This window comes from Protopterus annectens, chromosome 3.part1, assembly GCF_019279795.1.
Source record: "Protopterus annectens isolate FY-2018-M chromosome 3.part1, PAN1.0, whole genome shotgun sequence".
NCBI classification, from domain to species: domain Eukaryota; kingdom Metazoa; phylum Chordata; order Ceratodontiformes; family Protopteridae; genus Protopterus; species Protopterus annectens.
Genome location: NC_056732.1, coordinates 135,011,677 through 135,037,516, shown reverse-complemented (window position 1 = coordinate 135,037,516; position 25,840 = coordinate 135,011,677).

The following is a 25,840-nucleotide window of genomic DNA, read 5'->3' as shown; positions in this document are numbered from 1 at the left end:
GTTTGCTTTTACTGTCCTAGAAAAGGTTCTCATTCCTGGGGGGGGGGGGGGGTGGTGACTGGGAACTTTTGGTTGAGCAAAGAGAGTATTATTGGCAGGTTTTGCCCAATGCAAGTGTTCAACCTGGTTTTAATGATGTGGTTTCGATCAAACCTATTTTAAGAAGCAAAGCAGCATTTCTATGATTTTTTACATATTGTTTTTATACATGATATTTTTTAGCACAGAGTATTTCTTTCGATTATCTGTTACTTCTACAAGATTTCTTTAACCTGTATATATACGCATTTTTTTCCCATGTTCTTTATTTTTTGGTAGTCATAATGATTTTTAGCTTTTTATTCTGCATGCATACTGCTGTTGTACATAGGTGCTATTATGTGTGCATCTCTTTAAATTCACTCACTGTTTTTGGCACCTTTTTCCTGTTTAAAAAAGAAGTGAAGGGGATGTGTGATTAGTTTCTGATGAAGTTCATACTTTACCGAATTAAAGCACTTAAAGTTTTAATAAAACTGAGGTTTGTGACTAAAGAAGCAGTATTTTTTATCTCTGACTGATTGTCCATGAATGCCTTACCGAAACTCAAAAATATGTTTTCAGCCAATAGTCATTTAACCAGTGAGACATCATCCACAGTAAGTTATGTATATGGCTTTATTTTTTTTGCCATCCTTTTGGCATGGGAGAATATAACAGAGATGACATCAAGTTATGCTACTTGGCCTTTTGGATTTTGGCTGGAATTTTTGCTCTCCTCGCAGTAGCCATTCCAAAAGACAAAAAGGAAAATTTTGTTTAGACTGTTTAAGAAAGAGTTGACTTCTAAATAATCTGGAAGACTTTTGATCACTGCTTCTTGATAAACTAGCTTTAAAAAATAGTTTTTAGCCTCTGTAATTTAATTTACTGGTTACAGCTGCAAGATTATAAAGCATTCATGCACGTGCCATCTTCCTGAATCCATTTTTGTATCTATGGTTACGAGCTGCATACCATTTGCATGATGCTGTTTAACATGCTCTTGAATCCTAGACAAAGAAAGCACCTGCTGCTTTATCATCTGTATTGCAATATTAGCCATACTGAAAACTATCATTGGAACAGCTGATTGTTTGAAATTAATCCTTATTGCATATTCATATCTTCATTAATCCTCATTTTCGTTTTGTATATAAATGAATTGCACTTTTAAATGTTATCAACTTGTTAAATTCAGATATTGGATTGGTTGTAAAATCAGCTTAAATGAGTCTGGGTTTAATTAGTCTAATTTGCATTTGAGGCAACAATTTAATAAATCACTAGAAGATCTTCTGGAAATTTTCTGCCTATACACATAAACATAGCAGAAAAAAAGGCACCTAAGACCCAATAATGTTTTGACAGTATAACATTTTCCATTTGCTCTGCAGGGCCCTTCTGGAATTTCATGACAACCCTGTTTCCCGCACTCAACAACAAATACCTTTCCTAGTATAAATCATATTTACTACTACTTTCTGAAACTGGTAAAAGATTTCCTTTTCTATATTCTTCCCACACTCTTTGCATCCTGCACTGCAATTTGATACCAATAGCACAGGACTTGTTTGTAACAGATATGTAGTGTCCTTAGCTTTCTCTTTCCTACTCTTGCTTGTTCTAGCAAGCTGCTATATTCTGATTATTTCCTTTTTTACATGTGCGTATGCATACAACATGTGAGCAGAAGAAATATATTTTTTCCATTGCTCTTTTCAGATGCTCAAAAACCTTAGAATAAAGATTTGGCACTAGCATGATTCTTAATTGCTTGCTTTTGAAGAGGATACTTTAGCAAATGAGGAAGTGAATATTTCACATGAAGTTACTAGGCCATTAAGGAGCCTAGCCCAAATTACCAGTCCCCCCATGCACTGTCAGGTTAAGTGACTTGCTCAAGTTTACATAGTAATCACAAAGGGGAAATCAAACCCTATACTATAGGAACTACAGCTCTAGATTTAACTATCTGTGCCAACTGCCAAATCATTTAATAGAACAATTCTATGAGAATTGTGAAGTTAATGCTTTACTGTATGACAAAAATTGACAGCATTGTAGTAGCAAGTTGATGCTTACCATAACAGAATATCTCAGTTCTTGAGCATGATTTGCTTTAAACATTTGAGGCAGACATTTTAATTAATTGCTGGTACATAAAAACACATATAATGGTTTATGGAATGTAATAAGTCTTCTTCTTTCAGCTTTTCCCAGTTAGGGGTCACCACAGTGGATTACCTGTCCACTCATGATTGGCAGTGGAGTTTTACGGTGTTGAGTTGCCAGCCCAGCACCCAACATTCCACAGAAGACACACATGCCTAGGGCCAATTTAGAGTGTCCAATCCACCTACAGCATGTCTTTGGGATGTAGGAGGAAACTGGAGCACCTGGAGGAAACCCACGCGGCCACAGGGAGGACATGTAGACTCCACACAGAAGGTGCCCCAGCCGAGGATCGAACTGGAGAACCTCTTGCTGTGAGGTGGCAATGCTAACCACCACAGCCACCCTATGGAATGTAATAAGTATTTATAGCAAAAGGTTTTTGATTATGATTCAAAGAATAACATGAAATTAAAATGTAGTCACAAAAGAAGGTATATTTTAAACCCATGCACACTAGACCCTCTCACACTACTTCTATGTTGTCCAATGATTATTTGGATACAATGCTTACTACTGATGAAAAGCAGACAACAGGGAATTTAGAATTTGTGGCAGTGATCTCAACATCTATCCCCAAGGTCAGTAAACAGACTAACAGGTCAGAAACACAAAGACATGCAGGCCATAAACACCCCAGTTTTCCTGCTATAGCTAATATAATACCACATTACCCAGCAAAAGGTTTGTTCTTGGCAGGGTTTTTCCATTTCAATCTTTTTCTGCCTTAAGTGATTTGGAAAATGATACATTAGAATAGGCATTAACCTTGGTGGAGAATTGCTGCTTTGATAGAACATTTGCTGATATTTATTAACAGCTTTTAGTCAAATGACTTTTTCCACAGCTACTCGTTTTATTGTTTAATCTATTCTATGACATTACAAATTTATTTATATTATTAAATCTGCATGTATGATGAACCTACAGACAATGATGGCAGAACCTTGTTATGGGATATCATCCACATTCCTTTCTTTCATACCAGTTTTTTTTTTGCCCCTAGATTCCATCTGTAAAACCTCTCTACCATTCAGCCTGCTCTTTTAATATTTCCTTCTTCTACAAACCTTTATTTTCCTTCTATGGGCTAGGTTATGACCAAAAACAGTCAGAGAATGATCAGTTTACTTAGTCAGTTAACAAATGAATACATTAAAAATTAAATAAAAAGGTATTAAGACTTGTTTTCATGATCTAGCTCTAAATTAAATTTGTTTTGTTTTGACTATCCTCTTCTTCCCAATCTTCCAGACTCTACATACCTCTTAAGTTGTCCTGCACAATGGATCCACTACTTGCACCCAGTCAACCTATTTTTTTCATAGAAGGTGGGAGTTATGCAACCCTGGTCTAAGTCAGAAGTGTAGCTGGTCAGCCAGCACCCTCTGCCATTCCCACAAACTAGCATATCCCCTAGCTCTTCAACAGCAAAAAAAAAAGACTTCTCTAAAACTTGAAGGATGGTTCCTGCAGACATGAGGACAGTACCCCCAGCTCTTCAAGAGGGAAAGAGCAAAAAAGAAAAGTGCATTCCTTCTACTGACATGCCAACCAGGTGAGCAGATGCATGACGTGCCCCCCCCACTCCAGTCATTCAAACCTCGTTTATGTGTCCTGCCCCCGATCCTCTTTCCACACACTTTAGTAAAAAAAAATAATAATTTCGTCTTTTAAACTGTATCAAACTATTTGCTACAAATGTAGCAAACACTTGTTCCAGTTTATACTCTGTCTGCAGAGAGTGCTACAGTGCTCAGGTTTTAGTTGAAAACAATCTTTGTTCTTTTAAACTGTAGCAAACTGCTTGGTACAAATGTAGCAAACAGTTATTACAGTTTATAACCTGCCTGCATGCAGTACTACTGCACTCAGATCAGATTTTTGTTTAAAAAAATTATTTTCTTTCAATTTTAAACTTCAGCAAACTACTTCTACTGTTCAGACCACACGTGGAGCGTTACAGCAGTTGGGATGATGGCTGGCCCCCTGATCACACCTTCTAACACTTTGTGCCTGAGGCATTTGCCCCATTTCACCCCACCCAATCAACACTACTAGTCTGTCTGAGAGCCCTATGGCCTATTAATTTTTGCTCAAGAAGCCATAGTGGTCCATTTGTTCTCCCAGTAGTGAGTCACATGTTAGGGAGCAGGCCAATTGCGGGTCCTGTGAATCAATCTCCTCTTAACTCCTCTAAGTCACTTGTTGGCTCATTGTGTCTGCCTAGAGTAAATAAAGAGATGTGAGTGTTCCCACACACAACTCCTTTTTCACTGCTTCAGCAGGAAAGTTCCTGTCCTAACATAGTGCCAGCCAATATGGCTTCTAGAAGAAACTAGTGCACCGAATTTCTGCTAGAGCACATGACTGCTGTAGGATTAGCAGCCTCCCACCCTTGAGGATGAGTGAGCTGGGATCAGCTGCCTGAGCTCTTCTTCTGTTGGCCAGTTCATCATAGATCCTAGCCACTAATCCAGCATGGTTCCTTGGGCCATAGTCAAGGCTTCATTGCCCTATGATACAGATCCTGGAACAATATGAATTCATTTTTATGCTTTCCTTATTCTCTCCTGCTAGAACCACATCACCCGTAAATATCATCATAAAAGAGAAAAAATTGTTTTGTTTCAGTGTCTTGTTTGCTATCTTATTCATACAAGTTACAGACAAGAAGGGACTTATCAGGCAATTTCATCTGATTTTCTTTTGTTTTTCTATTTCACATTATAGTCCACTAAAGCCATTTATCAGCAGCATAACCTATTAATTACAATAAGTTTCCTGCACCTACCTTGCTATTATCTTACCTAACCCTTTCTGAGAATGTTCTTTTCTTATCACTGTTTTTTTCCGTTAACCACAAAATTCTACACAAATCCTTGCTTGTCCATACCTTCCTAACTTCCCATCACTGCTATTTCATCAAATACAAAATGTTCCTTTTATCCTTCCCTTTCCAGCTTCCCCCAACCTCTCTCTTCTAAACAAATATTCAGACACCTTCATCTATCCTTCTTCAGTTGTCTGGGGTAAGACTCAAAATTTAAATTTGTCAACAACATACAAGTTTCTAATTTCCTTCTCATTCCCCTTTTGTAGTTATGAAACTTACCAGCCCTACACGTATTGTTTCTTACCATCTTCTCCCTTTTTACCTCCCTCTCTCTCTCTCTATAAATATATATGTGTGTGCGTGTGTGTGTGTGTGTGTGTGTGTGTGTGTGTGTGTGTGTGTGTGTGTGTGTGTGTGTGTATATATATATATATATATATGTATATATATATATATACTGCATGTGTGGACTCATTCATTTAATCTTCCCTGAAGCCCATACCACCTATCCTACCTTGATCTTCTTGCATTTTTTTCTTTCACTCTCACAATACCTATATATATATATATATATATATGTGTGTGTGTGTGTATATATTCCATTAAATCTTCCTGTCATAATACATTAGCTCCCCTGGTTATTCATAAAATGTTTCTCCTCCTTCCTCTTTCCTGTTTAAAAATAAATACATAAATAAATAAATAAATAAATAAAAACAAGGCATAGCCTGAGGTTGATTGACAAATAGTGCATGATGAAACATTAATAGATGGTTATGGAAAGGGTGCAAAGATTCAAAGACAGTATTAAGTGCCTAGCATATGAAATACAGGTCATGCTAAAAAGGGCCTTCTCTCATGATGTGTCCATTTGTGATTCAGAGACATGCTGGCTGTGAAAAAATTGCACCTTTTTATTGGTTAAGTTGCATGTCTCTGAATAGCATTTTTTACCATAAAGTGCAGATGATTGCTGATGTGCACATCATGGTAGTAAACAGCTGTTTGTGTAGGCAGTGGCATCCTCCCGGTCACTTTCCTCCATCCTCACACACACACACACACACACACACACACACACACACACACACACACACACACACACACGCACACGCACACGCACATGCACACACATGCACACACATGCACACAAACACACAGACTAATCCCAAATCTGTCTGCCGTCCCATTTCCCCTCACAGTGTTTAAAATACCAGTATAGCACTTATCAGTCACACCCTGGTGGCAAGTGTATCCCACCCTCAGTCTCTGTACTACTGTCGGTGTCATTACAGAACTTCTAATCACAGTAATCTCTGGTATCTATGGGAAAGAGTTTGCTCATTAAAACTGGAAAATAAGGGGTGGTATAATCTGCAATTCCATGACCTCTACCCCCCATCACTTCTGACAACAACCTTCTAGGCTTTCCTCTGCATGACATGCTCTTCGTATTTCCTCTCTGCAACAGGAAACTAACAATGCTACCTATATAAACTTCAAGGAAATATCCCTTGTGTCCTGAACAAATTAACCCCAGTTTGTATAAATACCACCTTGGGCCTCCCTTAAAAAATAGACCAGAAACTTACAGATACTAATCACTTCAATAAATAAATAAATAAACAAACAAACAAACAAAAAATAAAACATTTAAAAGTTGTTCATTGGATTCAGAATATTGTCAAACATGATTATAATCACTCCCCAGGATTCAGCAAGCTCTACATGGCATGCAGGAATAGTGCAGGAGCTGCTGGAGGCAATATGGCCGCCGAGAGATCCAGGAACATGCTCCCGGGACATGCACGAGTGCTCCTGCACTATTCCTGCATGGACACCGCTCCTGTATGCAAATTACCCTATTTGCAGGTGAATACCATGCAAATGAGGTGAATTTGGATCCAGGAAGCTGGCAGCCGGCAGAAATGTAATCGGTTAGTAACCGAGTACATTTCTGCAAACTACAAAATGGAGCCATGACAGCCCCAAATAAAGGGTGTATATAATGTGGAAAGCATGCCAATGGCCAAATATATGGTCACTGGCATGGAAAACAGTTGCAAAAAAAAAAACTTTAAATTTTTTTTTAGCCAATTTCAGTTGTTTAAACATAGGGCAGTGGTGTGCAAATGGGATCGGGCCGAAAATAAAAAAAAAAAACTTGAAATAAGCATTCTATCGAAAATCACAATTTTGCCATTATACTCAATGGCAGGCAGCAGACAACATGGCCAGTGAATAGTGGTTGCTAAGGGGGAAGGCTCAGTGTCAGACTTGTAACTAGGCATTAGCAGGCCATCCTATGCAAATGAGGGGAATGATACTGAATCCCAGACACCCCCTCATGGCTAGCCTGCACCCAACCGTGTAGGTGCAGGAAGAACATGGTGCAAGTCTAAGAGCTAGCTGACATCATAGAGGGGTGTGTCAGGCATACTGTAAGCTTATTGAAGCCCTGTGGCTCGAGTTTGCCCTTAGCTTAACAGAGCTAAGCAAGGAGATGTGTCTGAATCTCTCAATCTGACTGAAAGTCTCAATCTCAAGATGCACGCACTCGAGGCCCTTCTCAATATGGAGAACATCGATGTCTGTGCTGTGACAGAAACCTGGTTCAAGGCTCCTGAGAGCACCCCAGCACTAACAGGTTTCACCTCATATCATGCGTTCCGGCCCCAAAATCCGGACAACACCAAGAAAGGAGGGGGGGTGTCCATATTCATAAAGGACACCCACACCTCAAGGTTGGTGGCAACGCACGATGCATCGGAGACCATCCAGGTGCAATTAACCATAGGCAAGACTGCTCTGCATTTTGTAGCATGTTACAGGCCACCCTCTCAAACTCAGGAACCTCACATGGCCTTCCTGAAAACATTGGAGGGGATAAATGTATCTCCAAACACCATCATACTAGGTGACTTCAACTACCCTAATATAGACTGGGAACACTACTCAAGCCCGAACACTCTAACCCAAAGATTCCTGGAGTTCATAAACTCAAATGCCATGGAACAACTAGTCACCATCCCCACAAGAGGAGAAAACATACTTGATCTCATCATCACGAACATGGGATCAAAATGTTCAACACCGAAGTATACCCTCACTGGTGAGATCAGATCATAAACTAATCTCGCTGGAGGTCCTCATCCCGCCCCCACCTGAAACAAAAAGACCACAGTGAAAAACTTCTCAAAAGCCGATTTCACACTTCTAAAAACTAGTGTGGTCTCCTTTAAGGCCCCTGAGCCAGTGGTAAACATTACTCAAACCGCTGAATCACTTACAAATGCCTTCTACCAGCACCTACAGGACTGCATGGATCAGGCAATCCCAAACAAAACTAAGACTCTCTGTACCAAAGGCAAGCATCCAGTCTGGTGGACCCCAGCCATAAACAAGCTCTACAACAAAAGGAGGAAGCTACTACAAGATAGAGCAAAATCCTTGAAAGGTAAGACACCTTTGATCATTATAAGTAAAAACTAAGAGCTCTCATAAAAACATCCAAGGCAAATTTTGAGAGAAAAATCGCCAAGGACTCTAAAGACAATCATAAGGCCTTCTTTAGCTATGTTAGAAACCTAGGAGGAAACTCCCAGATATGCTCAGAATTAGTTCAAAATGATGTGAAAATTACTGAACCTACACACATTGCTAACATACTGGCTGACAGGTTCAGTGCAAACTTCTCCCCCTCCCCAAAGGGAGATATCTATTCCAGAGGATTGTAGCCCCCAAACATCTCCAACGCCCAGGTGAGAACTGCCCTCACTAAGGCAAAAAACACAGCATCCATGGGACCGGATGGTGTCCCCGGCTGTGTGCTTCATGAACTCAATGAGGAATTAAACCCACAGTTAGGACAGCTGTTTAATCTTAGCCTCACCTCAGGATACGTACCCAAGGAGTGGCGCACGGCAACTGTGGTCCCACTTCATAAGGGCGGTGCCTCCACAGACCCTGGAAATTACCGCCCCATTAGCTTGACAAGCCTTATCTGCAAAGCCATGGAGAGGATCATAATGGAACTCATAAATAAAGACATAGGGAACTTGCAGACTTTGGATCCAACCCAGTTTGGCTTTGTCAAAGGCAGATCCTGCCTCTTAAACTTGGTTGACTTTTTTGAGACAGTCACCAAGGCCATTGATGAGGGACAGGCAGTCCATACAGCCTACCTCGACCTGGCAAAGGCCTTCGACACAATACCCCACTCAGGTATCATCGAAAAACTCATCAGCTTGAATGTAAACCCATACATCACAAGATGGGTTGCAAACTGGCTAAGTGACAGAACCCACAGGGTCAGAGTTGCTGGAGCCATGTCAGACTCAAAGCCTGTCACAAGTGGTGTCCCACAGGGCTCAGTCCTGGGTCCACTCTTGTTCGGCATCTACTTTTCTGAAGTACAAGCAAACACAGGAGGGTTATGGCTGACAAAGTTTGCAGATGACTGCAAACTGGCCATAGTCGAAAACACATCTGACACAGATATCCTCCAGAAGGGCCTCACAGAAACGGATAACTGGTGCCAGAGCCATGGCCTGAAGTTAAACCCCAAAAAATGCATAGTCATACCCTTTGGGAAAAACAAGGTTACCCCTAGCTACCATATAGGTGGCAATCCACTGAGCACAGAAAAAGTAATCAGGGATCTGGGGACCCAAGTTGACAGTAGCCTTTCGTTTGACACTCATGTTGCTAAAGTAGTTAGGAAAACCTTCTATATCGCCCACCTGATCATGAAGGATTCACATCTAGATCAAGGGAGGTCATCGTCCCCCTGTACTCATCACTCATTAGACCTATGATTGAGTACAATGCCCCGTTCGGAATGTATCTGACCAGACACCTGCTGCAGCTTGAAAGGCCCCAAAAGTTCCTCACCAAAAGGATAAAGGGTCTCAAAAATATGTCTTATGCTGCCCAACTGAAAGAACTCCAGCTCTATTCAGTCTCATACCGCTTGCTCAGAGGTGACCTGTGCCTGACATATAAGGCCATGTCAAACCCAGATTTAATGAATATGCTTCACCTCAAAAAATCTAGATCCCTCAGAACCACAAGGCGGAGACTTAAACCTTGACATGGTTATAAATAGAACGTGCTGGAGGGACAGATTCATCACCCAGAGACTCCCTATGCTGTGGAACAAAATCCCGGTACATGTGAGGCAGAGCACCTCGCTGGCCTTGTTCAAGAGGAATCTTGACCAATGGATAGGAGATCGCAGATATACCCCAGGGATTACTTCAGTGTCACTGCTTGACAGAGGCACAGAAAAATGATAGGCATAGTTTTTATTCAAACTAAAGGGGTGGCGAAAGCCACATAACTATGGGCTAGGCTTATAAATGCCCTTGGGCAGATAGCCTAGTATGAACCTATGAACCTATGAACCTATGAATCTACCAAGCACACTTTACAGTGCCTCAGCGGGTGAGCGCACCGCACACTGTGTTTTAAAGGGAAAAAAAAGTAAACCAGGAAATAGCAGCTCAGTGCACATCTGAGCACTGTGCTTGCACTGTGCGCCCCTGGGCTTAAACAGGAAGGCAATGGGAAGGGAAAACAGCAGTAGGAAGGCAATCAATGAGAGCTAGCATAGCTGGCAGTTGAAATGTATCAGAATCAGCCAATTACACAGGCAGCAGCCCAGCCCAGAACACTACTATGAACTATGCAAACACCTTTTCCTCTGTTTTTTTCCCACAAACTACACAAGCGGGGAAATTTTACCAAACAAAAGCAACAAAATGATAGGTGCTGCAGCAGTTATCATAAATCAACATGTGGAAGAGGCTGAGGGTGGTGACGATGAGAATGCTGATGACCAACCCACAGTCAGGAGAAGGAGAGGAGTGTACAGACCCAGGGTAACCTACCAGGGGCTACATGAGCTGGAGCTAGTGGAGCACTCTAGGGTGTACAGGGACCTCCTACAGAAAATTGTTGAGCTATGCCAGCCACACCTCACACACAGAACCAACAGAGGGGAACCAATCCCAGTGGATACCAAGGTATGTGTAGGCCTAAGAACACTAGCCACAGGTACCTTCCAAATGTCAACTGGGGATATCATGAGGATCTCACAGACATCAGCATGCAGGATACTCCACCAGTTCCTGGATTCTATGTCAGCACATGCCGGTGAGCATGTATATTTCCACAGCAGCCGTGAGGCATTGACCAGCAATATGCATCTCTTCCACCAAACAGCAGAATACTCTGAGGTAGTGGGTGCTATAGACTGCACGCACATGCACATCAAAGCACTAGCTTCTGAGCAGGGTAAAGTCTACATCAACTGCAAGGGCTTCCCCTCCATCAACTGCCAGGTCATGTGTGATGCGCAGGGCATTATAATGAATGTGTGTGCTGGCTGCCCTGCAAGCTATCACGCCTCCCACATCTGGCATATGACGCAGCTGTACCAGAGATTTGCCAATCGGGAATCCCTTATGGACACCTAGTGAGGGATGCTGGTTACGCACTGGAGCCATGGCTGATGACACCCATCAGAAATGCACACACACCTGAACAAGAACTCCATAATGAGGCACACGTACAGACCAGAATCATAATAGACCATGTGTTTGGGATGCTCAAGACATGGTTCCAGTGCCTGGATACATCTGGTGGAGCCTTGCATTCCTCACCAGCTACATGTACCCAAATTGTCATCTTATGTGCCATGCTACACAATATGATCCTGCAGTAACAGATGCAGCAGGAACAGCATGGGGAAGGGCCACACAGCTCCCCACAATTGCCAAGGCTTGCACAGGCACAGAGTGACTCAGAGGAGGAACAACCTGAGCCTGCCCCAGTAGGCTGAAGGAGGCGTGCCCAGTATGCCCAGGCTGTGGCAAAGAGGCAACGCATAGCACATACACTGACATGGTAGGAACCCAGGGAATGACACCTCTCTCTGACTTGCACATTCAGTAAAAGGGATGCCAAACATGACACTAGCTGTGCTTAACCATGTATAGGGAGTGTTCTATGTGCATCCGACATTGTCAGCCCTCCAGCACCATCCTCAATACTTGGCACAGCTACAAGGTAAGTCACCCCGCCTATCAACTGTTGAATGGAATAGTATGTTTTGTTACTTGTATCTATGGTATGGATGTGAGCATGCAAGGGAATCGGGTAGCTGAATGGGATGCCAGCAGATAGTAGACACCTATAGTGGCAGCATGAGATCTGTAACAAATACTGGTGTCACCATAGTAGCCAGTACTAGACAAGGTGACAAAACTCACTGCAGGAAATGTGGTGGGCCACATGTGTGTCCATAGGACCCACAAATGCCAGTCAGGGAGGCTCACATACCCAACAACAGTCTCAGCCAGCAGGACATGCATAGACAAACACAAACAAAGGCTGTGCTAAGGCCTCTGATTGATGGCTTTGGAGAACATCCCCCCTCCAGACCTACACAGACAGACTACAACAGGTCAGGCAGTGGGATGTTAGTTCTGAAGGGTAAGAAGTCTGAAACTGAAATGTAGGTCAATCAAACCTAAGACCTGTAGTACATTGATATACCTCTAGTCAGCATGATAGGTCAGAATACAGAATGAAATGGAGTACCTGAAATACCAGTACAGTCATTGCAAATGTGAACAAGTGTCAGGTGTGCCCCCCCCCAATCCTATGAAGAAATGTAGTAACATGTATGTGTAGGTATAATAACAGTGGAGCACAGATTACCTGAGCCAGCCAAAGTATCAGGATAGATTGTAGCATGTGTACAATATGCAGGGCTGTGTGTGTTAGGTTGGTGTGTGCTGTATATTGTGTCAGAGTGGTCAGTATGTAGGCACGGTGAGGTTTGTACTGGTGGCCATTGGCCAGTACTGCTAATGACAGGACCAAGTTCTCACAACTGCAGTGCCAAAAATAATGCAGCCCAGCAAAATAAATTCCAGCAGTAAGCCATAGTAAATGTTTGGAAGTAATATCTGTCACCGTCTGAAAAATGGACATGGCAAGAATGTGGGCCCAGACATACAAACAGTACACAGGGGGAAGTACCCCATCTAGCAGTTGTATACACGTACCTGTGGCATATAAATCTGTGTGTGCCTGAGTGTTGTGTGTCTGCTTCCAGATGAATGGGTTATGGCCCATGCAAACACACTGCACTCCCCATTGCCCTACTATGGCAAGCCTGCTGATGCCTTCACCTTGAAATACACCTGTGGGGAAGAAGTAGCCCTATAAGCTCTGTGGTGTGTCCTATAACTGCATAATGCTGTAGTGTGATGTGCTAGTTAGGTAGGAGTTCTATTCCTAGACATGGAAACTGTGAAACTCTGTGTGTGTATGTGCAGGGATCAATGTTTTTGTGGCCATTCACAGTCACCAAGCACACCTAAAAATGGAGAATATCAATATCTATGCAGTAACAGAGACCTGAGCCAGGGCTCCAGAGAGCACCCCTGCAATACCAGGTACAGCTCTCACCACACCTGTCGGCCACCAAACTAGGACCAAAACAATAAAGGTGGAGGAGTGTCCATATTCACCAAGGATATTCACACCACCAGGCTACTTGCCCAACAGAATGTGTCTGAAATACTCCTGGTGCAACTAACACTAGATCAGACTGCAATCCAGATTGTATAGCTTGCTACAGATTCCCCACCATGCACCAATATTCCTGCTACAGCATTTGAAACATACTGGGAAATATAATGATACAACCAAACACCTTAATCCTGGGTGACTTACACTACCCTGCCATTAAATGGGAAAAATACTTGTGTACCAACATGTGTTCCCAACGATTTTTGGAAGTCATAATTCCCAATGCCCTGGATCAAGTAAACCATAGTCCCACCAGGGGCTCAAATATCCTAGACCTGGTCATTAGTAACATGGGAAATCAATGCTCCACACCTATGGTCACCCCATCGGTGGTCAGGTCTGCCCATGAGCTAATCACCGTTAACATCCACATCCCTCCTCCCACACCCCAGTAAGGTAACCTCTGTAACACACATCTAAAAAGCCAACGTCATGCTACACATGTCAGACGTGACTAATCTCATGACACCCAGGCAGATGGGAACTGAAAGGATGACTGCTGAATCCTACATGAAGGCACTGTATGAGCACATCCACTCGTGCATGAATCGTGCCATCTAATATAGAACCAAGATGGTCCCCACCAAGAAAAGGAAGCCAATGTGGTGGTCCCCTGCCATAAACGTACTGTACAACAAAAGGAAGACACTGTTGCAGAAATGGGGGAATTTCCAGGATGCAAAATACTCCATTACCAGCCACAGTAAAAAGCTGCGATCCCTCATAACATCCACCAAAGCTAGTTAAGAACATAATATAGCCAAAGATGCCAAAGACAACTGCAAGACATTCCATAGCTATGTCAGGAATCTAAATGGCAATGCTCAGTTCTGCACTGAGCTACAACAGGATGATATTAAATATACTGCTCCCAAGGATATTGCCAATATCTTGGCAGATTGATTCAGTGCCAACTGCACCCCCTTCCCACCCCCAAAAGGACCCATTTCAACACTACAAGATTGCCAGATTCTGGTAATAATGGCCACATAGGTAAAAACCACACTCTCCAGAGCTAAGACAACAGCAGCCATGGGACCAGTCAACATCCTGGGCTGTATGCTACACGAACTATAAAATGAACTGGCACCTCACCTACATGCCATGTCTAATCATAGCCACACCTCAGGCTATGTGCCCACTGTGTGGTGCACAGCTACAGTTATCCCAGTCCACAAGGGGGATCCACCTTGGATCCTGGGAACTACAGCCCCAACAGAATGACGTGCCTGATCTGCAAGGCCATGGAATGTATTATCATGGAAATTAAAACAAAGACATTGGCAACCTGCAAACACTGGACCCCAACCAGGTTGGGTTTGTGAAGGGACGATCATGTCACCTCAACCTGAATGACAACTGTGAATCAGTCTCCAGAGCTGTGGACATGGGTAAGGTGGTTCACACAGCCTATCTGGACCTTGCCAAGGCCTTCAACATCATCCCCCAGTCTGGAATCACAAATAAATGTATCAAGCTGGCCATTAATCCCTATGTCACACTGATGGGCTGCCAACTGCTGTACTGACAGAAACCACACTGTAAATGTAGGTGACACCAACCCCAGCCACAGACAAGTGACAGTTGGAGTACCTTAGGGTTCAGTCCTGGCACTGCCCTTATTTGGCATCTACTGCTCTGAAGTACAGTCCAACAGTAAGGGACTCTGGCAAACAAAGGTTGCAGATGACTGCACACTGGGAGCCAATATTGAATCCCCACATGATGTGGATATTCTACAGAAGGGCTTTACAGAAAGATATGCTTGGTGCGTGAGCCATGGTCTCAAGATCAATGCCAAGAAATGTATAGTTATTCCCTTTGGGAAGGGACATGCACCTATGAAGTACCACATAGGTGGCAGTATACTAAACACCTAAAGTCTGATAAGAGACTTAGGGACACAGGTGGACAGTGGTCTCACCTTTGATAACCACATTGCCACAACAGTCAGGAAATCCACCTATGTGGCACACCTCATCACTAAGGGCTTTACATCCAGAAAAAAGGAGGCCGTTGTCCCACTGTAGTAATCTCTCAGTAGACCCAGTACAGACTACAATGGCCCATTACGTATGTACCTCACAAGACATCGGCAACAACTCGAAAGGCTGCATACATACCTCACTAAAAGAATCACAGGTCTAAACCTGATGCCCTATGCCAACCATCTGAAAACCATCCAGCTATACTCTGTCACATATCGTGTTCTCAGAGGTGATTTCTGCTTAACATACCATGCCATGTCAAACCCACAGCTGTTGGACATGCTACACTTAAGGAATTCCAAACCCTCACAGGCACATGCTCCAGGGATCCAAATCTTGTCAACACAATGAACAATACATGCTGGAGGGATGTGTTCCTGACCCAGAGATTCCCCCGACTCTGGAATAGACTGCCCGTACATGTCAAGCAGAGTACTTCTTTGACCATTTTCAAAAGGACCCTGGATGATTGGATGGAAGATAGGAAATTGACCCCGGGGATTTGTCAGTTGCCCTGCTAGACAGGGGTCCAGGGAAGTAAATATTGTGGGAAGACAGAGCCAGGGAATTGTTATGGCTAGGCATGTATAGGCCCTAGGGCCGATAGCCTAGTACCAACCTATGAACCTATGAACCTATGACCTACACTTTCCATTGCCCAACCTTGGCAAGGCTGCTGATGTCATTCACTTTGAAATGCACCTTTGGGAAAAGACAGCCCAGTAAGCTCCATGGCATGTACTACAACTGCATAATGCTGTGGTGTGATATACTAGTTAGGTAGGAGTTCTACTCCTGGACATAGCAAGTATAAAAGTTTGTGTGTTTGTTTGTCTGTGCAGGGATCAATGCTTTTCAGACCATTCACAGTCAGTCACTACAACTTCCATTGCCTTACTTTGGCAAGCCTGCTGATGTTATTCACTTTGAAATACACCTTTTGGGAAAGACTAGACCAGTAAGCTTTATGACGTGTGCTTTAACTGCCTAATAATGTAGTGTGATATACTAGTTAGGAAGGAGTTCTAATCCCAGACATGACGACTGTACGAATTGGTGCATGTGTGTCATATGTATCCTGTGTGGAGGTAGCTGTGAGTGTGTAACAACATGACTCATTGTGGAGTGGGTTTTACAAATTTCATAGATGGTGGGCCTATTATATGTCACAATGTCCACCTTGCAAGGATAACAGATGTCAAACAATAGTGAGGCTGGGGTAGACAATCCATACCCTATATGTGACATCATGGCTTTGGGAACAATATAGACTACCCAGAGAACACTCTCCACCCATGTCTCATACACAAACACACTCAGCTAGGCAACAACCACTATGTTGATAGTTCCCTGCATATTGCCCACAAATATTAACCATGGTGTGATTGCAGTGGACTACAGAGGACATGGTAGCCTGTCCCATGCCTATAATAAGCAAATCATTGCATACAGTGCTCCTTCACTATGTACCCACTGGACACCTGCAACAACTGTAGAGCCAGCAAATGTAACCCACAAAGGACATACCATGCCTTATACACATGCCCTGTATGGACAGATGCCACTGACACCAGGAAATACCTGTATCATGCTGTCAATGTAGGTGCAGGGTCAACCTGGTGTCCATTGCCAGTTCTCATCACATGAGGTCAGGAATGGCACATCTGATGATAACAATCTGTCTACACAACATACCCCAGACACCCCAGGACATGTGCACATCCCAGACACTGTCCATGTTATGGAATATAGAACACATACATGACAAGCATTGCACAGCACTGGCCACCACCAATAGTAACCCAGATGACTGGATGGGGAATACAATACCCACCTGTGTGGGCCAATCCAGACACTACACCCCTGAGCCACACTGCAGACCATTGTCATGTGGCCTAATGCCAAGGTGTACCCTTTACTTAGCCTTGTACAGCCTTCTGGCACAGTCAGCCACTACACACCTGTGAAGCAATGCACCCATCCATGTCAGTACTGGCAGCCTGTGTCAGTGTGTGTGTGGCAGATAATGATTTTTATGCCATTCACACTCACTACACCTCCCACTGGCCTACTGAAGCATGCCTTCTGATGTCAGACAACTTGACATACTCTTTGCCCATATATCATCCTGATAACCCCTGTGGTGCATGTGGTACCTGCGTATTACTGTATTGTGGAAAACTAGCTAGTTAGGAAGTCTAATCCTGACCCTGCCAACTGTGATAATGTGTGTGAGTCTCTGAGAGAGTGTGGCTGTGTTGACAACACCTGTTATTGTGGACAAGCAAGTGTACTACACCTACTTTATCCCTCCTTTATCACTGTTGCTGATGTCACTCACCATCGAATATACCTTTGCACAGCTTCCCAACATGTAAGCTCTGTGGTGCATGCAATAAATGCATAGACATGTGATAGCAATACATAGTCAGGCAGGAGTTTGAAACCCCATACTGGTAAGCGTGTGACACAAACATGTTTAGGTTTTACTCTCCCACCCCCTCCCTGTCTTACTTTGTCTCTGTCTGTATCTCTCACTCCCTCTCTGGTGGATGTGGAGAAGTACACCTGCTTTGCTTAGGCAGCTGCTTGTGTTTTGTAAGAGATGCTCATGATCAGCTGATGGCCTCTGCACGAATTACAGTCCCCCACTAGCTGACTGCATGTGAAACAGCTGTGGTGACATTCCCAAAGTCAATTGCATGGAAACACACTCCTGTAACTAGGAACATCATGTGGGTGTTGGCCCTTTTCATTCACTGTGAGCAGGACTTCATGTTGGTGTTTGGCAAACAGCATCACAGATGGTAGTGGGATATACCTCTAACAACATACACTGTGGAGACAGGCCAATAAACAGCAGGGGGATGTTCCAGACATGACTACAGAATGTAAGTGTTGCTCTTCTGCATTTGGAGTAATGTTGGTTTAACTGGGTTTCTGTGGCTATGGCTGGTCTACATAGTTTAATACCTGTCATGACAGTGTTATGTGTTTGAGAAAATCCCACCTGTAGGGTTATCTGCAGACTGGCCAGTGTTTGGAGTCTTATGTGTCTTGTGTTACTCACAGACCACCTATCTTAAAACTGCAGAAGCATAATCTGATGATTGCAGTCAGTACCTGGTGACAACCATGAGAGTTACTGACTTCATATCCCTCATAGGACATATGTCACAACAAACCCTGTTACAACAGTAAATGTATGAGGTTATCACAGCAACATGCCAATATTGGCCCAGTGTTTGTGCCTCCAGCCACAAGTCTGTCAACCTTTGTACATATGTCATGCAGTAAGAGGTGCATATGTTCTGTACCCCATTATTTATTGCCATCATGCCTGATAACAAGCCAGTCAGATATCAGACTGCTAGATATGTTATGTTTAGTAGGGGTTATATTTGAGGACATAACCTGGGCATTCTGTGGTTGTGTGTACAGTAGTGAGGTCTGTGTACTTATTGTGATAGTCGACACTATGCGTATTGTGAATACGTACCTTGGCCTGTGTACAGACTGTGGTAGATGTCATTGTTCTTGGTCCTGTTCTATCTGATGTTACATGCTGCTGCAGTGTATGATACCCTATTGACTTACAGGTTTGTAGGACCAAACACACACATATCCCACACCACAGACAGGCATAGGTCCACACTGTGTCATGGCCCAGTATATGTAGGGCTAGTGTGTAAGTGGCGCATATGAGGATGGTGTTGATCAGACCATCCATATACTGTAATATTAAGCTTGCTTACCATATGTGGTTGTGGCTGTGCTCACATTGGTTGAGGGTATGCACTTTCACACAGGTGTCTGTTACTCTGTGCTGTGGCATGCATCTAGAGCCTTACATATTTGCATTTACATGTGTATTCCCCCATAAGAAATGTAGGCCAGTGTTGTGGCAGTCTCCCTGTAGTTTTCACAGTGCTTTGTTATATGCCTAGCAGCTTAGTGTAATTACCCAGTGTGATGTTATGTTCAGATATTTGCCAGATGTACTGCTGCTGGGCCACCATAACTGTCATGTATTTCTGACAAATCAGTGGGATGCTGTACAGATGTATGTCACTAACTAGTGGGTAGTATGAGGCCATGTGACCTCTCCACCACCAGTTATTATGTGTCAGGACAGACAGGAGTGTGTGAATACATAAACTGTGTGGGCATATGTAGTCCAGTATTTACATGATATACCCATGTACATGGCTGTTAACATCCACATTGTCAGGCTTGGTCCACATGTCTCTCACTAAGGGGATGTGGGTATACCTTTGGACTGACCAGAGTGTGCCAAACTGTCCACATTTATTGGTCATATCTCTGCTGTAGTCCACGGGATCATTGCTGTGATATCAGTGGTGCTGTACTATGATGACCTTAGGATGTCTGTCAGTAACTGATGGCGTACATGTTAATAGCAGATATGACCTCCCACACACAACATGTCTGTTAGGACAACCCCTGTTCCAGTAGCAGCAGTCTACATATCTACCTGCAATACATACCTGACATCCCCTTGCACTAAGAGATTGAGACTACTGGTGCTGAGGTATTGTTCCACTTCATGTTCTGGACATATGGTAAACATATATGTATATATATATATATATATATATATATATATATATATATATATATATATATATATATATATATATATATATGGTCTACTTCATTTGATCAAAAGACCATTTGATTGAAACCCATTTGATTGAAATTTAACCAGTATTCAAGGCATAAAACTGGGATTTATCCCCCTCCCCAATGTCGTGCGACCCTGGAGTTAGTATATATAGTTACGGGGGTGTGGATGGCATAGCCCACCACGTTGGGAGGGTGTGGTGGGCGAAGCCCCCCACCTATTTTCCTTTAAAAGAAGAAAATAAAACAAAAAGTACACATTTTAAACAAAAATAGGTGGCGGGCTTCACCCCCCCCACACCCCCCAATGTGGGGGGCTGCACCCCCCCCAGAACTATATATACCAACTCCAGCATCGCACAATATTAGGGAGAGGGACAAATCCCTGTTATTTGCCTTGAATACTGGTTTTCGATCAAACGAAATTTCGATCAAATGGTCTTTCGATCAAATAAAGTAGACCCATATATCCATATATCTATATAGATATATACACATATACATATCTACATACATATATGGATATATATATATATATATATATATATATATATATATATATATATATATATATATATATATATATATATATATATATATATATATATATATATATATATATATATATATATATATATATATATACATATACATACACACATATATATATATATATATATATATATATATATATATACAATGTGTATATATATATATATATATATATATATATATATATATATATATATATATGCATATATACAGAGAGATCTATGTATGACCATATATATGATGCACTACACAGATGTATATAAATACATATGTATGACTATATACGTGTATGTACATGTACACATATATCAACATATGTATATGTATATATCCATATCCTTGTCATGTGTAAACATTACTGTTGTGTATATCTTCCCAGATGTATCACACAGTATGCATCTGATATGTGTATATTTAGATATAACAACATATGTGATACAACAGTAATATCACAAACAAGTACTACACAATTGTAGAAGTCACAGCAATTGTTCAATACTATTCAGTATGCGTACTGACAGATATATTGGAAAAACAACAAATGCTTTCACAGTTGTCATGGTGTAGTTGTTAACTGCTGTACTATAGTGTACAGGGTCCTGTGTTTAAGACCTGCAAAGGCTGTTTATTTTTTTGCTGGGGAGAACAAGGGCTGTTGGATACAGAGTGGTTAACGCAGTGTTGAACAGCTTTAAGTGGGTTTGCATGGCTTTGCATGAAGCTAAGTGGTGCTAAGGTACGGTTAACTGTATGGGCACTTACACAGTGTAGGCTTTGCTTACCAGTGCGCAAATGTGCTTAGCTGATATATTGCAGCAATGCTGACTCCTGCTAATCATGTCTCAGCCCTGGTAACCAGTGCTCACATCCCAGTCTGATAACATAGCAGGGTAATGACATCTGTAATAAGTGTATGTAATGCCATGTACATAACATGCATCTATGTGCTGTCATTACAGTAGCAATGGGTGTGAGTCTCCTGTCTGGGACACTTGAGTATATATGGCTTGTACAATACTCTTATCCATGTGAATGTCTTAAATACAAGGGTAGTATCCTAAGTTATATGCAGTCACACTGGCATGTAGTATATCATTACATTACTACTGTTGATGGTGCTTTCCCAAGCAAGAGTAGATTGCTAATTGTAGTACTGGAAACAAACACCCCTCCATGCATAGATGGATTTGGAGTCCCCACTGTCATGTTCCTGGTGTGTGAGCTGTGCCACATTATATATTTCCTACTGGATAATGATCTGACATGTGGAAAATAACTGTAGACTACTGTCTGCATAGCACATGTCATTGAGGGCTGCCATCATGTAGTAATGGCATACCTATCGGTGTCAGACGTCTATCTGTCAGCACATTCATCCTACTGCATAACTAGTTGGTGAGCTGTCTGTCAGTCCCTGTACAGATGTGCAGATGTCAGGTATCCATCTTGGATAAGTACAGGCAATCAATGCTTGACTGACACTGACATGTCTGCCCAGCTGTGTTATAAATGGCAAAGATAGGACTCAACACCCTGTATGCACCACATGCCACGGATACCTCAACTACACTACCACAGTCAACAGAACATACTTGGGTACAGGTCTCCAAGACAGACACTAACCATGTTATGTAATACATGTTGCATACATGTCAACTGGAGCACCTCACCGGCCCTATGCAGGAGGCACCCAGTGGATTGGCTGATGCATGTCACTCTCACCCTGAGGGTCACCACAGTGGTGTCTGTTGATAAATGGCCTGCTGGCACATGGCAGGTGGCATGATACCACTGTACACACATCCCCTACATTTCCCATCTCTCCGTGGACAATAGCCTGGTACACACCTATGAACACCTGCACTGATGCATCCCAGTACTGATAAATGTGTACGTGTGCATTACTGAGAATATCAGTGTCTGTGTGTTAGTAGACCTGTAGTTGGGAATACTCTGAGGCCCTTCACACCCACCACACCACCTATTGCCATAGTTAGATGTGGCTGCTGCTGTAGCAGACATTACATGTACCTTGTTACGATTCTCTCCCTAAGGGCTACCTGGGCCTTGCAGTACCAGCACAACACTGTTGTACAAATGGGTTTATAGGCATGGGATACCCACTGAGTTCTGGTAAGTGTGTATATGTGTGCATGTGTGTATATATGTAGGGTACAGCATTCAAAGGCCACATACTCCTATTACAATATGCATTGCCACACAGTATTAGGGATAGTGATGTTGCTGCCCATAGGAAAGGCATGACAATGCATCACCCTACTATGCCTGTGGCATGTGCATTAGATGCATATCCCTGTAGTAGCACTCTTGGGATGGACAAGGAGTTGTATTGCAGTCCTGGTCAATGTGTGATGTTGGGTATGTCAGAGTGTCATCATGGGTTCCAGTGTGTATAATATCCACAGTGGGGTGTGGGTGCTGGGTATACTGTTATTACACCATGGTACCCCCGGTACATGTCCCATGTACCACTGTATGGTGACCACTGTCACCATCAACCATACAGGTAACTGATAACACTATCCAGCCCAGTTATGCATGTACTGTGTGCAACCTACCTGTAACACATTGGACACCCTGACAAGGTAGTTAGCACTGATAGGCCCAGGTCTCTTGGATGTGTTTCTGACTGTTAAGTGTTTGTCAATATGTATATGATGGCATGTCACACTATGTATTGTCCGTATACCACCATTACATCCCCCATTACCATACTGTACATGCCTGGGGATGTTCTGCAAGTAACATGTAACCTGGAACACACCTCATCCTAAAAGCTGTGTGGTGTGTGCAATTAAAGCCACACACATCAGTAGCACTACATACCTAGGTAGGTGTCTAGTCCCAGTGTTGCCAAGTAAGATTGTGCGTGTATGTGGAGGGATCTTCTACAGGTTGCAGAATATACATGTCCCAGAGGGTCAACTGTCCAAGAACTACGTGGCATATGCTAACATGTCACAGGTATCATCCTGTGGATATACATTCCATCACAACTACTGTTAGCTATGTAAATGGCCTCTTCCCCACTGTATAGGTGTGCAGCAATACTGGGGTTGGTATATATATATATATATATATATATATATATATATATATATATATATATATATATATATATATATATATATATATATATATGTGGGTGTGGCTGTTGTGGACATTGCCAACATCATTGCAGTTACTGTTGAGTGTATCTCCCCCATGTAGCTGGCCATAATACTGTACAGTTCATGTTAACAGGTTAGGTATTTGTCTATCACACTATCTGTGATTCTACAGCACCTCTCACCCTCCAAAGGGTTGGGGTGTGCCACCCACACCAGCACACACATGTTTACCTTGTTGAGGATTGCACTACATTGGGGAAGTGGAAATACACCCTGCTGGTACCATCGTTAGTGACATTAAACTAGCAGACTACTTATTCCACAATTTGTTGTTCTGCATAGTCTGGATTGGCGGAATTACATAGGCTACAATGGGTTCCTTACATAGGTACATACATCCATGTGTACAGTATTCTCTGTGTAGTGCATCAACACCTAAACCTCTGTGTGTGTTATACACAAACATGTGGTGTGTACTGACCAGCACAACTACCATTGTCCACTGTAGAAGGGCTGCTAACAGCAGCCACCATGCACTCACCTGTATACACCATCCCCAGACCTATCAGTGTTGTAGCACAGGCAGTAACTGTTATACAGATCTGTGACATGTTCACCTGTATACCCAGGATATGTCACAGCCAAGGTGTCACCACAGTGCCATACCCCTTATGAGATATAACAGCAGACCATCCTCCTGCTGACACATGGACACCTACAACAAAAATGGATAACATTATGGAGACAAATCTAAAATATTATTTTCATTAACATTATGGAGACCACAATCATTCAGTGTTACTAACAGCTATAATGCATCATGGCTGACAGCTACACTACCTGACATGTAAGCATTAAATGTTACTGCTGACATGTTAAACAGCAGTACATTGGTACACTTTAGTACAGTCACCATGTGCATCAGAACCATATTAGCCCATCCCTGCATAAATGTTATGGATGAGATGGATGTGGCACAGGTATCATCATATGCACAGGATGTGTTGTTGGTTTGCCAGAGACCTAGGCTGGGCCATATGTTTGACACCATTCATGTGAGTGTGGGGTTTTAATTACTGATATGGTCGTGGTGATGTGGTGTGTGTAGGTATGGGGTTGCCCTAGGTGTGTTTGTATTGTGTGTGAGTATGGATGCACGCTGTTTTGCCATGTGGCTGCCCTATACAGGTGTTTCTTGGACAGCTGCAGACTATACCTGGCAGGGTGTGCAGTTCACCACCTCCAGCCACGGACACGAGAACTGTGTCTAACAGGGGTTCCACAGGCACGTCCAGGTACAAGCCTCGATATGCTACTCTCCCCTGATGATGGCATATGTCTGCTGGAACCAGGGCCACATGAATGTGGCCTTCTGTGGTGTGGTGTGGACAGTGCCCCCTGCAGTGCTGGGGCTGGTACTGCACCTACAGGAGTGGCTTGGTGTCCTTGCACTTCCACGTCAACCTCCAGATGTTGGTTTCTTTTGGCCTATGTCCACGTGGCCGTCACACCACTCCCACCACATGGTCTAGCATGGACAATCCATGGTCAAGGAGGCCCACCATCTAGCCATGACCTCTGTATAATAACAGAGGACACCTGCAAGATCATGGATGTTGTCACTTACAGGTGAAAAGCAGCCCTCTGCAGCCTCAGACCCTGTCTGGTGTACTGTTCCATACGTGCCTGCACCTCCATGACAGCCTGAAGCATGCATCTGGTGGTATCAGATGTGGCACTTCTGCCAGGGGAACGATGACCAGCAACCCTCCCACGAGCACCCCTGTACATCTGTCTATGTGTTACCCTGCCAGACATCCGGCTATGGCTGCTTTGTCCAGACACAGCAGCCATAGATACCACACTGTCCTGTGCACTGCCACCAACTGCCA